Here is a 16,461-nt window from a genome sequence, read left to right on the forward strand (position 1 = left end):
CCACTCAGTGTTAGGACTTAATCGCGAGGCCAACGCATCTATGTGGTAGCTTGAGAGGGGTTGAGCTGGACGAGAGACGCAAGGTTTTACCCAGGTTCGGCCCCTCACGGTGGAGGTAAAAGCCTACATCCTACTTCATTGATATTGATGATCATAACGATTACAGGGGTGCTCTATCTCGAGAGCTACAGACTTGTCCGTCTATCTAGACTTATCAAACTTGTGGAACCTATCCCTCTTGGGGTGCCCTGCCCCTCCTTATATATGTTGAAGGTGCGAGTTACATGACTAGTCCTAGTAGGATTAGGATTACTCTATTACAATCGGAGTCCTAGTCTTGCTTCCTTTGTAGGAGAATATTCCTTATGCCTTTTCTCTTAAGCCGTCCCACCATCATACGAACTGGCATACTGGGCCTTGGGCCTTGTTATCCATCTGACCCATCTATCGGTTTACTAATGAGTCGCGAAGATCGGGTGGGTTACTCGTGAGTCGCCAAGCTCCGGGCGGGTCACCAGTGAGTCGCCAAGATTCATCCGGGTCATACAACCAGCGGGGTTACACCGTGGGGTATATCCCCGACATTAGCCCCCAGTTTAATTTGGATTTATCCATGTTAAACTGATCCTTCAAAATAAACACAAGAACAAATTTTACAGGTTGTGCTCCGGGTTAAAAATTCTTGTAAGCCGGCACCTGATCATCCTTAAGTCCTTGTCATTTCCTTTTTCTGGACAGTCCGGGTCAATAGACCAGCTTCATAATCAATTTTCTGACATTGGCTTCTCACAGAATATTTTGTGAAGAATATTTGATTCAGCTCCTAATGCTTTGACAAAAATATTGATCTTGTAATACTCATCTGATTTTCAGCCGGCTTATAGAACTTGCCGGTTTATCATTGCCAAAATATCTGGTTTGTAAATATTGATAGCACCGGGTCATAATTGTTGCCGACGCCGGGTCATAGTTATTGGTGACGCCGGGTCAATCTGGTTTACTCAAAACTTGAGAATTTGAAGATTTTTCTCCCTTATATCCATATTACCTATAGCCCCCAAGTCTTGAGCAGAAACAAAGTGGTGACTTAAGACTTGCTTCAATATAAATACTGCCACTTTGAAGAAATCCATGTTGTTCATCTTAGTCACTAGTAAAGACTGAATACACCATATATGTAGCCCCCAAGTGTCGGGTTGTCATGCTTACAGTAACCTGGGACTTGTAATTTCCTTATACCCATAAAAACTTCAACCAGTGTAGCCCCCAAGGGCCGGGTCATTATGCAATAATGAGCAGGGACTTTATAAATATGATCATATAGACTTGAACAACAACGTGTAGCCCCCAAGGGCCGGCTCAGTAAGATAATATTGAGCTGGGACTTTATATACACTTCTTTGAAAAGAACATCATATGATGTAACCCCCATCATGGGGCTTGAACCCATGTCCACAAGGTTAAGAGCTTTGTGCTTTACCAACTGAGCAGTGGACCCTTCAATACAATGGATTGAAGACTTGTGTACCTTGAATTGTTGACAGGAGCAATTGGTAGTCCCCAAGGGCCGGCTCATTACAATAAGGTGAGCAAAAAATGACTTTGCTTGAGCCCCCAGGTGTCATAGTGCATGCTTGCAGTGACATGAAACTTGCATATTTGATATAACCTCAACTTGAATAATGTATCCCCCAAGTGCCGGGTCGTAAGCCTGCAGCGACTCGGGACTATTCCTTCAATTGTAGAATAAATCATATCCATTGATAATATAATAGCCATTGTGCTAAAGCGACTTTGAAAACTTCATCTGTTGATAATTAAACCCGGAGTTTAAATACCAGCGGCTCTTGGCCGATGACGACTTAATACGCCTCCATTGCAAACCGGAATTTTTATAACCCGGCGGCTTATAGCCTTTGAGAAAATCAAGAATTGATAACCCTTTTGAGACACCAATTTCAATCTTTGACGATGGGCTGGAACTTAATCATTTATGTAAGTCATATCTCTGTAAATCCTGCATAGAGTTTAAACAACATATGCCCTGGCGACTTAACGTCAAAAGCCAGGGCGGGTAACCACCCAAATGTAGTCTTATCCTACACACAAGTAGATCACAAGATCCCTTGGCGGTTTACCGCAGGGAGGGTCATAATATCCCACATATAACCATTGTGATATTGAATTTGTAATGCCGGTTTACATGACCTGTGCAGTAAGGGTTATAACCCAATCCTTAGAAGCCAATACTTCCAAATATATGATGATTGTCACATGCTGGCAACTTATCGTCCAAAGCCAAGCCGGGTTTAAACGAAACCACACTTCTACTAAGATCTGAACAAAAAAGTCTCAAGACAAAACCAAAGATTGTTTGCAAAGACTTAAACCAAATAAAAATCGAGGTTTCTGATTCGAATATGATTAGTAAACCGTTCCAAAGGGGTTAAGCTAGGATTCGAATACGATCATGTAGCCCCCAGTGGCTTTGGAGTTGCGTCAATCAAGAGGGTACCGACGGCTATGTTCTCTTTGGTTCGAATACGACCTATGTTTTAACAGGAAGCCCCCAAATGACCTTGAGAGGTTTTTAGTGACCCTGATTCAAATACGATCCAAGTCGGACCCAAAAGGGATTGAGCTATGATTCGAGTACGATCAAGAAGCACCCTAGTGAGTTTGGCAGTGTGCCGATCAAGAGTGTACCGACAGCTATGTTCTCCTTGGTTCGAATACGACCTATGTTTGAACAGGAAGCCCCCAAATGACCATAATAAGGTAAGCTGTAAGGCAGGATACCCATTTTGAACCACGCATCATGGCAGCAAGTTCTCTTTGGCAACCATTAATTTTTCCGAGAACTCGAATCTTGTACAAGATTAATTCTTTTTGAACCGGAACTTTAAACCGGATTTAAAAGCTTCAAAACATTGTGGGATACAGATTGTCTTTGAGTCGGATGTTTGAACCGGATTTGAGAGCTTAAAAGCTTTGGAAGAGAAAATTTTACCTTGAGTCGGATGTTTGAACCGGATTTGAGAGCTTCAAAGCTTTGCGGGAGAGAGATGTCTCTTGAACCGGATTTTAAACCAGAATCTTTATTTCGGACCGACTATTTTTTGATGGCCTTCAAATTTTCATCAATATGGAGGTGTCCTCCGGAACTGGGTTATTATTCCCTCTAATGACCCGGAGTTCCCGAGTCATGTCATTGTAGCCCCTGAGTCTTAAGACTACTCAAGGAGTTGGCTTGAGACTCTCCATATTTGACCGTGATATAAACCAGTATGATTCATTCAATAGCTCAGTGATATAGTAATCCCTTCCTGCATTGGAGAACTTACAAGCCAGAATAATTGCTCTTTTAAAGAAAACAATATAAAATATATGCTGGATGGATTTCACTTGATATGTTAGGCTGGAAACTATTCACCGCGGAGTTGATGATCACTGAAATCCATCACGGGTGGATCGACCGTACGAGCAGAAAGATGAGCCGGTCACGGCGTTGTAAGCCGGTGCAGGAGTCCATTGAGTAACAACGACCACCTGTGCCAAAAGATGTTGGCATGCCTCCATCTCCGCGGTATAATATCACTTTTTGTCATAAATAATAGCCCTGATTTGTTTGGACGATGGATGATCCGTTTATCGCGACAGAGGTGGCTCAGGCAGACCAGCGACTCCATATAGTTTCGGCGGCTCAGGCAGACTGGTGACTTAATATAACCCCGACGGTTCAAAGCGGCAAGGGCGGCTCAACGCGGCTCCAGCGGGTTGATGTAGATTAAGCTGCACGGGCGGCCACTTGCGCACACCAGTTCCATCAGTAAGCAGGCGCAGACGCCGGTGCGTGATGGTGCTGACATTTGGGAGTGGCGACTCACATATGTATCCATCGAGCATCACGGCATGAACAAGTACTAGTGCAAACGTGACGTTGGCGCGCACCCCTTATGCGACACCTTTTTTTGTAATGAATAATGGTCCTAATGTATTTGGACTTGATGATCCCAACGTTGGAAATATTCCCTAGAGGCAATAATTAAATGGTTATTATTATATTTCCTTGTTCATGATAATTGTTTATTGTTCATGCTATAATTGTGTTATCCGGAAATCGTAATACATGTGTGAATACATAGACCACAACATGTCCCTAGTGAGCCTCTAGTTGACTAGCTCGTTGATCAATAGATGGTTACAGTTTCCTAGCCATGGACATAGGATGTCAATGATAATGGGATCACATCATTAGGATAATGATGTGATGGACAAGACCCAATCCTAAGCATAGCAGAAGATCATGTAGTTCGTCTGCTAAAGCTTTTCTAATGTCGAGTATCCTTTCCTTAGACCATGAGATTGTGCAACCCCTGGATATTGTAAGGGTACTTTGGGTGTGCCAAATGTCACAACATAACTGGGTGGATATAAAGGTACACTACGGGTATTCCCGGAAGTATCTGTTGGGTTGGCACGAATCGAGACTGGGATTTGTCACTCCGTATGACCGAGAGGTATCTCTGGGCCCACTCGGTAGGACATCATCATAATGAGCTCAATGTGATCAAGGAGTTGTTCACGGGATGATGTGTTACGGGAACGAGTAAAGAGACTTGCCGTAATGAGATTGAACAAGGTATCGGTATACCGACGATCGAATCTCGGGCAAGTATCATACCGATAGACAAAGGGAATTGTATACGGGATTGATTGAATCCTCGACATCGTGGTTCATCCGATGAGATTATCGTGGAGCATGTGGGAGCCAACATGGGTATCCAGATCCCGCTGTTGGTTATTGACTGGAGAGTTGTCTCGGTCATGTCTACGTGTCTCCCGAACCCGTAGGGTCTACACACTTAAGGTTCGGTGACTCTAGAGTTGTAGAGATATTAGTATGCGATTAACCTATAGTTGTTGAGAGTCCCGGATGAGATCCCAGACGTCACGAGGAGTTCCGGAATGGTCTGGAGGTAAAGATTTATATATAGGAAGTCCAGTTTCGGCCACTGGGAGAGTTTCGGGCGTCACTGGTATTGTACCGGGACCACTGGAAGGATCCCGGGGGTCCACCGGGTGGGGCCACCTATCCCGGAGGGCCCCATGGGCTGAAGTGGCGTGGGAACCAGCCCCTGCTGGGCTGGTGCACCCCACCCAACGGCCCAAGGCGCCTAGGTTTGGAAACCCTAGGGGGTCGTTGCCCCCCGAGGGGGCATGCGCCCCCCTGGTTGGAAACCCTAAGGGGGCCGTTGCCCCCCGAGGGGCCGTCGCCCCCCTCTAGATGGGATCTCCAAGGGGGCATGCGCCCCCCTATCCCCTATATATAGTGGAGGAGAGGGAGGGCAGTTGCACCCTAAGCCCTGGCGCCTCCCTCTCCCTCCCGTGACACCTCTTCATCCTCAAGTAGCGCTTGGCGAAGCCCTGCTGGAATCCCGCTGCTTCCACCACCACGCCGTCGTGCTGCTAGATCTCCATCAACTTCTCCTCCCCCCTTGCTAGATCAAGAAGGAGGAGACGTCTCCGCTCCGTACGTGTGTTGAATGCGGAGGTGCCGTCCGTTCGGTACTAGGATCATCGGTGATTTGGATCACGACGAGTACGACTCCATCAACCCCGTTCTCTTGAACGCTTCCGCTCTCGATCTACAAGAGTATGTAGATGCACTCCTCTCTCCCTCATTGCTAGATGACTCAATAGATTGATCTTGGTGATGCGTAGATGACTCACGAATTTGGCACGTACTTAAGGAAATGTGGAACACCTCAGCGTAATGGTGTGTCCGAACATCGTAATTGCACTCTATTGGATATGGTGCGATCTATGATGTCTCTTACCAATCTACCGCCATCATTTTGGGGTTATGCTATAGAGACTGCCGCATTCACTTTAAATAGGGCTCCGTTGTAATCCGTTGAGACGACACCGTATGAATTGTGGTTTGGGAAGAAACCTAAGCTGTCGTTTCTAAAAGTTTGGGGATGCGATGCTCATGTCAAGAAACTTCAACCTGAAAATCTCGAACCCAAATCGGAAAAATGCGTCTTGATAGGATACCCTAAGGAAACTATTGGGTATACCTTCTACCTCAGATCTGAAGGCAAGATCTTTGTTGCCAAGAATGGATCCTTTCTATAGAAAGAGTTTCTCTCGAAAGAAGTAAGTGGGAGGAAAGTAGAACTTGATGAAGTATTGCCTCTTGAACCGGAGAGTAGCACAACTCAAGAAAATGTTTCTGTGGTGCCTGCACCGACTAGAGAGGAAGTTAATGATGATGGTCATGAAACTTCAGATCAAGTTGCTACTGAACTTTGTAGGTCCACAAGGAAACATTCCGCACCAGAGTGGTACAGCAACCCTGTCTTGGAAATCATGTTGTTAGACAATGGTGAAACTTCGAACTATGAAGAAGCGATGGCGGGCCCGGATTCCGACAAATGGCTTGAAGTCATGAAATCCGAGATAGGATCCATGTATGAAAACAAAGTATGGACTTTGACAGACTTGCCCGATGATCGGCGAGCCATAGAAAATAAATGGATCTTTAAGAAGAAGACGGACGCGGATGGCAATGTGACCATCTATAAAGCTCGGCTTGTCGCTAAAGGTTATCGACAAGTTCAAGGGGTTGACTACGATGAGACCTTCTCACCCATAGCGAAGCTGAAGTCCGTCTGAATCATGTTCACAATTGCCGCATTCTATGATTATGAGATATGGAAAATGGACGTCAAAATGGCATTCCTTAATGGTTCCCTTAAGGAAGAATTGTATATGATGCAGCCAGAAGGTTTTTTCAATCCTAAGAATGCTGACAAGATATGCAAGCTCCAGCGCTCAATCTATGGGCTGGTGCAAGCATCTCGGAGTTGGAACATTCGCTTGGATGAGATGATCAAAGCATTTGGGTTTACACAGATTTATGGAGAAGCATGTGTTTACGAGAAAGTGAGTGGGAGCTCTGTAGCATTTATCATATTATATGTGGATGACATACTATTGATGGGAAATGATATAGAACTCTTGGAAAGCATAAAGGCATACTTGAATAAGTGTTTTTCAACGAAGGACCTTGGAGAAGCTGCTTACATATTAGGCATCGGATCTATAGAGATAGATTGAGACACCTCATTGGTCTTTCACAAAGCACGTACCTTGAAAAGATATTGAAGAAGTTCAATACGGATCAGTCCAAGAAGGGGTTCTTGCCTGTATTGCAAGGTGTGAGATTGAGCACGGCTCAATGCCCGACCACAGCACAAGATAGAGAAAAGATGAGTGTCATCCCCTATGTCTCTGCCATAGGGTCTATTATGTATGCCATGCTGTGTTCCAGACCTGATGTAAACCTTGCCGTAAGTTTGGTGGGAAGGTACCAAATAATCCCGACATGGAACACTGGACAGTGGTCAAGAATATCCTGAAGTACCTGAAAAAGACTAAGGATATGTTTCCCATTTATGGAGGTGACAAAGAGCTCGCCGTAAAGGGTTACGTTGATGCTAGCTTCGACACAGATCTGGCTGACTCCAAGTCACAAACTGGATACGTGTATATTTTGAATGGTGGGGCAGTCAGCTGGTGTAGTTGCAAGCAAAGCGTCGTTGCGGGATCTACATGTGAAGCGGAGTACATGGCAGCCTCGGAGGCAGCACATGAAGCAATCTGGATGAAGGAGTTTATTACCGACCTAGGAGTTATTCCCAATGCGTCGGGCCCGATGACTCTCTTCTATGAGAACACTGGAGCTATTGCCCTTGCCAAGGATCCCATGTTTCACAAGAAGACCAGGCATATGAAGTGTCGCTTCAACTCCATTCGTGAAAATGTTCAAGATGGAGACATAGAGATTTGTAAAGTGCATACGGACCTGAATGTCGCAGATCCGTTGACTAAACCTCTTCCACATGCAAAGCATGATCAACACCAGAACTCTATGGGTGTTCGATTCATCACAATGTAACTAGGTTATTGGCTCTAGTGCAAGTGGGAGACTATTGGAAATATGCCCTAGAGACAATAATAAAATAGTTATTATTATATTTCCTTGTTCATGATAATTGTCTATTGTTCATGCTATAATTGTGCTATCCGGAAATTGTAATACATGTGTGAATACATAGACCACAACATGTCCCTAGTAAACCTCTAGTTGACTAGCTCGTTGATCAATAGATGGTTATGGTTTCCTAACCATGGACATAGGATGTCATTGGTAACGGGATCACATCATTAGGATAATGATGTGATGGACAAGACCCAATCCTAAGCATAGCACAAGATCGTGTAGTTTGTCTGCTAAAGCTTTTCTAATGTCGAGTATCCTTTCCTTAGACCATGAGATTGTGCAACTCCCGGATACCGTAAGGGTACTTTGGGTGTGCCAAATGTCACAACATAACTAGGTGGCTATAAGGGTACACTACGGGTATCCCCAAAAGTATTTGTTGGGTTGGCACGAATCAAGACTGGGATTTGTCACTCCGTATGACGGAGAGGTATCTCTGGGCCCACTCTATAGGACATCAACATAATGAGGTCAATGTGATCAAGGAGTTGTTCATGGGATGATGTGTTACGGGAACGAGTAAACAGACTTGCCGTAACGAGATTGAACAAGGTATCGTTATATCGACGATCGAATCTTGGGCAAGTATCGTACCGATAGACAAAGGGAATTGTATACGGGATTGATTGAATCCTTGACATCGTGGTTCATACGATGAGATTATCGTGGAGCATGTGGGATCCAACATGAGTATCCAGATCCCGCTGTTGGTTATTGATCGGAGAGTTGCCTCGGTCATGTCTACGTGTCTCCCAAACCCGTAGGGTCTACACACTTAAGGTTCGGTGACGCTAGAGTTGTAGAGATATTAGTATGCGGTTAACCGAAAGTTGTTCGGAGTCACAAATGAGATCCCGGACGTCACGAGGAGTTCCGGAATGGTCCGGAGGTAAAGATTTATATATAGGAAGTCCAGTTTCGGCCACCGGGAGAGTTTCGGGGGTCACCGGTATTGTACCGGGAACAACGGAAGGGTCCAGGGGGTCCACCGGGTGGGGCCACCTATCCCGGAGGGCCCCATGGGCTGAAGTGGGATGGGAAACAGCCCCTGGTGGACTGGTTCAGCCCACCCATGGGCCCAAGGCGCCTAGGGTTGGAAACCCTAGGGGGTCGTTGCCCCCCGAGGGGGCATGCACCCCCTTGTTGGAAACCCTATGGGGGCCCTTGCCCCCCGAGGGGCCGCCCCCCCTCTAGATGGGATCACCAAGGGGGCATGCGCCCCCTAGCCCCTATGTATAGTGGAGGGGAGGGAGGGCAGTCGCACCCTAAGCCCTGGCGCATCCCTCTCCCTCCCGTGACACCTCTTCCTCCTCCAGTAGCGCTTGGCGAAGCCCTGCTGGAATCCCGCAGCTTCCACCACCACGCCGTCATGCTACTGGATCTCCATCAACTTCTCTTCCCCCCTTGCTGGATCAAGAAGAAGGAGATGTCTCCGCTCCATACGTGTGTTGAACGCAGAGGTGTCGTCCGTGCGGCGCTAGGATCATCGGTGATTTGGATCACGACGAGTACGACTCCATCAACCCCGTTCTCTTGAATGCTTTCGCTCGCGATCTACAAGAGTATGTAGATTCACTCCTCTCTCCCTCGTTGCTAGATGACTCCATAGATTGATCTTGGTGATGCGTAAAAAATTTTAAATTTCTGCTACGATGCCCAACACCCTACCGATGTCCATTAGTCAACCCGGCACGTTGAGTAGGCCAGACCGTAGAGCGGACAGTAAAACGACCGCAGCATCAGAGGCGGCTCGGCCAGATGAGTTGTCTATGGCTTTGTAAGCCGGTGCGGGCGGGGAGAATCGGCAACAGCGTTGGCAATGGCTTGGCCGCGGGTGTGGATGATGAGTCAATCGTGGGCGCTGTAAGCCGCATGGATGGCTAGTTAATCGCGGGCGTGATCCTAGCGAGTTGATGTGGATCGAATTACACGGGCGGTGGCTTGCGCACACCCATCCAACAGCGAACGATGAATCATTGTCCTGCATATATAAAAATACACAGACAAAGTAATTGTTCTTTGACAAAAAATAATATGTACTAGAAATAGACTTAGATGAATACCACCTGATATTTTTTCCCGGTCCAATGTTTATGCTAATGTTGGACAGCGGAGATAGTACTAAAAGTACTTAAGTCGTTTCTTGCATGTTGATTTTTCCTTATGACTTGATAGTAACGTGCCGTACTGAGGTGACCCCAGCACGGTACTGGCGCCGCCGCCGTAGTGATACAATAAGACAGCAAAGGCAAGGTGGAGGCGAAGCCTGCTTGCAGCAAGGTCGAACAGGGGCAACAGCTCAGGAGGCCGCGAAGCATAGAGGCGATGAGTGCTATAGAGGCGAGGGCCGCGCCGGCAAGGGAGGCTTACCACGTAGACTAGGCGACAACTTGAAGTGGCGGCTCAAGGCTGCGGTAGTGCGGCCGCTCTCATCTCAGCATGAGGCAGTGGCGGCTCAAGGAACGGCACGGCGCGCGATGTTAACAACTCCAGAAGGCAAGATGGGGCCTCAAGGGCAGCTCGGAAGGAGGCCAGCGGAGGCGACCTGGCAACTCGCCGCGACGGGCCGGCTCACAGGTGAATGCGGAGCTTCGGCCTCGGCAGAAGCAGAGCGAGGCGAGGTCACTTGGAGGCGACGATGGCAACTAGTGGCTTGAGACGAAGCCGGCGACTCAGCAGCTCGGGAGGTCGCGATGCACAAAAACGGGCGTCGAGACGCTGGCTGCAGCCGCGGAAGCAACGATGGCGGCCGACGGTGGAGCCGTAGAGACTTGTGCCTTTGAGATGTTGCTCCTTTGCCAGTTTTACTTTTGTATACTCACGTGGACTAGTAGCAGAAACTGCTTTTGGGACATAGAGCTTTTGACTCAAGCGTGGAGCAGTAGTGCGACACACCGAAGCCAAAAACTTGTCCTTTCCTTTCACGGGATCAACTTCTGGCGCTCTTTCCTTTCTACACCTCATCTTCTGACTGGTGCCGACAGCTCCTGCTGATGTTTTTTGTTTTTGACACCCTATCCTCGGGAGTAGCAGTAGTCAGAAGACACCAAAATACGTAAGTTTCGATGCAGCCGATTCGTTTCAATCTCGACGGAAAAAGGAAATCTCCGGATTTGATCTTGATACGGACAACTGTTCGCTTATCGGTCTCAGCAACTCCTGTACGTAGCGGCGGAGACTCAGCAAATCATACAAAGCAACCGTATTTTGATGACTTCGATACGTGCAGATGAAAACCCCCTTTGCACTTGGTTGTCTCGCAGCGATGAAGGAAAAAAGTGATCCGGCCACAACGGATCATCTGCTTGCATGCGATGACGCACACAGATTTAATTTTCTCAGACCTCATAGGTTATAAACTTTGAAATTGACGCAGATCTTTTCAACCCGGCTCTTCTTCATCCGAAAAATCACGAACTTCTCAATCCCTGGAAGAGATCCCTCCAAGAACTCAACACCACCGTGTGCAGGACCCATGGTGGGTGCCAACTGTCGTGGAATTGTCACGGCAGTTGTCCTTAGTGTCAGGACTTAGTCGCAAGGCCAACACATCTATGTGGTAGCTTGAGAGGGTTTGAGCGGGACGAGAGACGTGAGGTTTTACCCAGGTTCGGCCCCTCACGGTGGAGGTAAAAACCTACATCCTGCTTCATTGATATTGATGATCATAACGATTATAGGGGTGCTCTATCTCGAGAGCTACATACTTGTCTGTCTATCTAGACTTATCAAACTTGTGGAACCTGTCCCTCTTGGGGTGCCCTGCCCCTCCTTATATATGTTGAAGGTGAGGGTTACATGACTAGTCCCAGTAGGATTAGGATTACTCTATTACAAGCGGAGTCCTAGTCTTGCTTCCTTTGTAGGAGAATATTCCTTATGCCTTTTCTCTTAAACCGGCCCAACATCATATGAACCGGCATACTGGGCCTTGAGCCTTGTCATCCATCTGACCCGCCTGTCGGTTTACTAATGAGTCTCCAAGATCGGGCGGGTTACTCGTGAATCGCCAAGCTCCGGCCGGGTCACCAGTGAGTCGCCAAGATTCATCCGGGTCATACATCCAGCCGGGTTACACCGTGGGGTATATCCCCGACACACAACCCTGTAGGATCGAAAGTATGTCTAGAGGGGGGTGATTAGACTACTTGACCAATTAAAAATCTATCCTTTTCCCAATTTTAGTCTTTGGCAGATTTTAGCTATCTTAGCACAAGTCAAGCAATCTTAACACAATTCAAGCAAGCATGCAAAGAGTCTATGAGCAGCGGAAAGTAAAGCATGCAACTGGCAAGAATGTAAAGGTAAGGGTTTGGAGAATTCAAACGCAATTGGAGGCATGGATGTTTTTGCCGTGGTTCCGATAGGTGGTGCTATCGTACATCCATGTTGATGGAGACTTCAACCCACGGAGGGTAACGGTTGCACGAGTCCACGAAGGGTCCACGAAGAAGCAAGCTTGTCTATCCCATCATGGCCATCGCCCACGAAGGACTTGCCTCACTAAAGATAGATCTCCACGAAGTAGGCGATCTCCTTGCCCTTACAAACTCCTTGGTTCAACTCCACACTCTTTGTCGGAGGCTCCCAAGTGACACCTAGCCAATCTAGGAGACACCACTCTCCAATAAGTAACAAATGGTGTGTTGATGATGAACTCCTTGCTCTTGTGCTTCAAATGATAGTCTCCCTAACACTAAACTCTCTCTCACAAGATTTGGATTTGGTGGAAAGAAGATTTGAGTGGAAACAAACTTGGGGAAGGCTAGAGATCAAGATTCATATGGTAGGAATGGAATATCTTGGCCTCAACACATGAGTAGATGGTTCTCTCTCAGAAAATGTGTATTGGAAGTGTAGGTATGTTCTGATGGATCTCTCCATGAATGAAGAGTGGGTGGAGCGGTATATATAGCCTCCACACAAAAACTAACCGTTACACACAATTTACCAATCTCGGTGAGACCGAATTGAGAAAGTCGGTCGGACCGATTTATCAAACCTAGTGACCATTAGGATTTTCGGTGGGACTGAGATGCAACTCGGTAGGACAGATATGGTTAGGGTTAGAGCATAACGTAATCTTGGTGTGACCGATTACACAAACTCGGTGGGACCGATTTTTGGTAATAAGCTAACCAGAGAGTTGGTCAGGTAAACTCGGTGGGACCGATCGCTCATTTTGGTGAGACCGAAACTTTACGAAGGGAAAACAGAGAGTTTACATTGCAATCTCGGTGGGACCGATCGCTCATCTTGGTAGGACCGAAACGTTATGAAGGGAAACAGAGAAATTACAACCCCATCTCGGTGTGACCGAAATCCCTATCGGTGTGACCGATTGGCCTAGGGTTTGTGGCAGTGGCTATGACATTTGAAACTCGGTGGCGCCGGATAGAAAGAATCGGTGGGGCCAACTTTGACTTTTGGTTTAGGTCGTATGTGGATGTGGGAAGGTAGTTGAGGGTTTTGGAGCATATCATCCCTCCTTGATAGTATTGGCTTTTCCTATAGACTCAATGTGATCTTGGATCACTAAAATATAAAATGTAGAGTCTTGAGCTTTGAGCTTGAGCCAATCTTTTTGTCCTTAGTATTTTGAGGGGTCCACTTTCCTCATCCATGCCATGCCATTCATTGAGCTTTTCCTGAAATATTAATCTTGGAATAGCATTAGCTCAATGAGCTATATGTTGTTAGGAATTACCAAAACTACCTAGGGATAGTTGGACTTTCAATCTCCCCCTTTTTGGTAATTGATGACAACATATAGATCAAAGCTTCGAAAAATGATAATAAGAGTGAAAAGCATTGTCTCTTTGAGAAGTATGGGAAAAGCAAGAGCTCCCCCTAAATTTGTGCATATTTTATGATTGTCTTTGGACTGCAAATCCACAGAGAGTTAGGCTCATGGGTTACTCTTCCATGTCACATACATCTTGGTGGAGCGCTCAAAATGATAAATGATAATAATTAAATACATGCACTCATCACCAAGCAAAGTGAATGGTCATATAGGGATAAAAAGATAATGTCATCCAACAAGCATTAAAGTAGCATATGATCAAACACATGATCATCCAAGTATCACGCAGACAGAAAGTATCTCAAACAAGCAAAGCAAATAAAGTTCAACCACCAAAGCAAGAGAGAATAAAAAGCAACGCTCTCTCTCTCTCTCTCAAAGCCTATGATCTATACATTTTTCTCTCCCTTTGGCAACAAGTTACCAAAAAGTTCGTAGAAAATGCATAGCACTAAATCGTATCTCAGGCTTGGTCTTCAGGTGGTGGTGTCCGGATAACTCCAAGAACGAAGGCTTCAGACGAAGTAGATGGAGCTGATGGAGTAGGTGCTGGAGCTGTGGCACTGAAGCTGTAGCTGGTGCAGATGAAGTGGCTTTGGTGTCTGGAACTGGCACTGCAGCAGATCTCGGAGCTCTAGGCACTCTGGCAAATGCATCATTGGTTGTCTTGCCCTTCCTCTCCTGCATATCATCCTGAAGTTGCTCCACAATAGACTGAATCTTAGTTACCTTCACATCCAAGTCAAAGAAATTTTGCTCCACGATCCTCTCCAAGCTCTCCTGGTTTTGAGTCAGGGTGGCCAGTCCCTTCTCAATCCTCAGAGTGGAGGCGATCAAGTAGCCAAGCTGATCTTGCTTGCTCTTCAGAAGATACTGAGATGCTTCTTTAGTAGTTGGCATCCTTGCAGCCTTTTCAGCCTTTGCCTTCTCCTTCTTGGCTTGTGTGTGCACAGAAGATGGTTCATTTTCATCCATCACCACAGTGTTGTCCTCAAATTCTGGGTAGATAGGCATGTGCTCCTTGTCTAGAAGATATGCACCAGTGCCCATCTTGGAGTTAATCAGCTCCTGGATCTGTGGGGCATACCCACAACTTCTCTTCTGATCTGCAGCTGTCCTCTTGATAGTTTCAACTATAAGACTCATGACCTTGAACTTTTGTGGGACATCAAAAATGTGCAGGAAGTTTATCGCATGGCCTTTGATCATCTTGTGATCACCTGACTTTGGCAAGAGAGGTGCCCGAGGATCCAGTTGATGGTTGGCAAGCCTGACAGAAGGTAATGTACAGATCCAAACTTGTGTGTCTCAAGAGCAGCATCTGGGATCTCCTTGTACATGTGTGCCATGGAGTTGTGATCCTTCTTCTTCTTGGCATAGACATCCAAGTCATCTTCACTCTCTTTTGGAGCATTGATCAACTTCGCCCATTCTACAACTGTTGACTGGTACCTTGTACCTTTAGACATCCAGACAATCCTTCCATCTGGGTAGAAGTGAGCTATGGAGTAGAACTGCATGATAAGCTCATCACTCCATTTTGTGAGCTTCTGAGCCACAAACTCATCAACTCCACAAGCCCTGAAACTGTCATACACACCTGGATAATGTTCATCATTCTCTTTGATGTTGTCCCAGTCGACCCATCTCATGTCCCACACTATGGGCTTCTTGTTAAGCAACACTGTCTCATAGAAATCGTGTTATTCCTTTGTATGGAACCTGTAGTCCACAGCAGTCCTTCTCCTGGTGGCATATGGATCAGACTCTCTCCATAGCCTCAATCCTGAGTCCTTCCTGATCTTCATGTTCTCAGCAACTGGATGAGCATCATTGTGATCTGCGATTTTTGGCTTTAGCTTCCTCAAGACATGTGACTCATCATCTTCTTCTTCCATTTCAGCTTCAGGCACTGGGCCTTGTTCTTCTCCTCAGCAGGGATGTTCCTAGTCCTCCTCTTTGGTTTTGGCTTTGGAGCTGGAGCAGCAGCCTTTGGACAGTCTTAGGCTTAGATGGAACAGCCCCTGCCCTGATGGCATCACCCATAAGCTTCTGAGCTTTGGGTGCTGGTGCAGCATCTTCTTCCTCTTCCTCTTCAGAATCTCTCATGATTGAGGATCTCCCAAGCTGTCACATCCCTAGCTTCTGGTGCTGTCTGGTGTGTGCATCATGTTTAAATTCAAATGAAATTTGAACTAAGGAATTCAGAAGCCTCAAAACCCTAATTAAAAGAAGGGCAAGCACCCTTTAAAATTGCATTCTGTGAATCCAAAATGCCCTAAAAATAGTTTTGTGAATTTTGGCAAGAGTTATATATCAAACCAAAATTCTGGAATATTTTTAAGGAATTATTTGGTCTCTGAATTTAAATCAATAATCTATTTGAATTTGGGGATATATTCATAATATATTTTCAAATGCTTTGAAATGTTTTATGTACTTTTGGAATAGTCCAGAGAGGTAACATAAAATATTTCAGAATGTTTTGGCACTGTAAGAAATTATTTTGAATTTGAAAACAGTGGCAAAATAATATAAAAAGGGAAACAGAACAGAAAAAAATAAAAAGAGAGCAGAACCACCT

This window comes from Triticum dicoccoides, chromosome 4A (assembly GCF_002162155.2).
Source record: "Triticum dicoccoides isolate Atlit2015 ecotype Zavitan chromosome 4A, WEW_v2.0, whole genome shotgun sequence".
Lineage (NCBI taxonomy): Eukaryota > Viridiplantae > Streptophyta > Magnoliopsida > Poales > Poaceae > Triticum > Triticum dicoccoides.